A 2,027-nucleotide genomic window follows, 5' to 3' on the forward strand; every position below is an offset into this window, starting at 1 on the left:
GAATGGGTACAATACAGTATGACATACACGACATACAGATAGACAGTACTGCTACATCTATTTATGACATACCAGATTTATACAGTACTGTTTGTGATACAAAAATAGTCTAAAAAAGAGAGTATATACATTTGACGTAGAAACTACATTGGAGGAGGTTGGGTAGGTGGAGTGGGGGGGGGGAACTGTACATTGGAGGTGGTTGGGTGGGGGGGGGGGGTTGGGTAGGCGGGGTGGGGGGGGGGGGACTGTACATTGGAGGTGGTTGGGTAGGCGGGGTGGGGGAAACTGTACAACTGTACAACCAAAACTGTACATTGGAATATCGACGAAACCATACTTGGTTCCCTTGTTTGAGCCGAATCTGGGTTTAACATGATTTGTGGAGCTCCCTCTGGTGTTGTGGTCCCCCCCCCCCCCCCCTGCAGATTGATCGTAATATTGGAATTAGAGCGAGAGGAGTGTAAGAGAGAAAGATAATTCATATATGCATATACAGTGTGTGTGTGTGTGTGTGCGTGCGTGCGTGCGTGTGCGCGCGCGTGTGTGTGTAGTGTGTGTGTGTGCGTGCGTGCGTGCGTGTGCGCGCGCGTGTGTGTGTAGTGCGTGTGTGTGTGTGTGTGTGTGTGTGTGGTTGGGGGTGGGGTGTTGTTACGACCCTGGCTCAAAGGCACGCAACCTATGTGCAAACCAACACCAAAACCCTGTGCTCTAACTCAAAATGCTACTATATCAAGGAACTATTAGTGTAAACCAAAGGACAAGGACTGGAAGAACGTGACAGCTCTTCCTCTAAGCACAGACACTGCATGTGTGTTACCAGGGCTGGTTTTAAAGCCCCCAGCAGGTAACCAATCAGCACTAATTAGCTAATTGGCAGCCCTCAACCTGCATGCACAGTGACACAGGAGTGATCAGGCTCCTGGTACATAACACCTCCCACACCAAACTGGTTGCCCCAGAGGCAACCACCACACAACAACCCATAAACAAAAACAACAAAAACAACTGTGACCCATTAATTGTCAGGGCCACTACCACAACAGCGATAGCAGGTCGGCCCCTGTCGAACACGACCACCAACCGTGTTGTATGCTCCCTTTCAACAGGCCCCTCCACCGATACCGACCTGTCAAAAATAGACTGCAAACCAAAATCAATCTGAGAACTAATCTCATTGCGCTCAACAGAACAGAACCCAGCAAAACAAAAACCATAGATCACTGATACCACCACCGCGCCCATATCCATCCCACCTGGCACTGGCAGTTCAGGATACTGCAAATTGTGAACATCCAGAGTAGGATGCACCGCCTCAGGTACAGCCCCACCGTCCCTGGAACATGGCAGTACGACAGTCACAAAAACGTCTGGAACACCATCTAAAATGGCGTCACCCAAAATAACATTGTCCTGATCAAAATCAAAATGGCTGCCACTCAACAGACCAGGTCGCGAAGGCGGCTCCTGCTCCACAGGACACAGGTAACTAGGTTGACCATCACACCTAGTGCATGGCAGAGAATCAGTGTGGACATGTGGATCAATGTCAGAATCATCAACTGACATACTGGGACCATCCCTGCCCACAAGTGAAACATTAGGGACAATAGAGCTACTGTGGGAAGGCTGGCAGCCTAAGTCAGGCTTAGTAGCCTCTCCAACTAGAACGGTGTCACATGAAACAACAGCACCTCTCATAGCATCCTTCCCACACTCATCCTCCAATTCGTTCGTGGCCTCAGCCACCGTACAGGCTGGGAAGACCTTGAGACACTGCGCTGCCATATCATCTCCTGCCACATGCTTCTCCGGCACGCATGTCAACTCTGGTTTCACCACCGGGCCTAACACAAAGCCACAATCAAGAGAATCATTATGCAGAGGTACATCCACAGTGTGCTTTCCAAAATTCTCACCAGGTACACATTTTAATTCAACAAAGAATGTGTCACTAAGTGTAATGTCCCAAGTCGAAGTATCAACAACATCACTTTTGTCCTTTGACATTTCCCGTGCCACAGCAC

This window comes from Notolepis coatsorum (genome assembly GCF_963971535.1).
Source record: "Notolepis coatsorum genome assembly, chromosome: 3".
Classification (NCBI taxonomy): Eukaryota; Metazoa; Chordata; class Actinopteri; order Aulopiformes; family Paralepididae; genus Notolepis; species Notolepis coatsorum.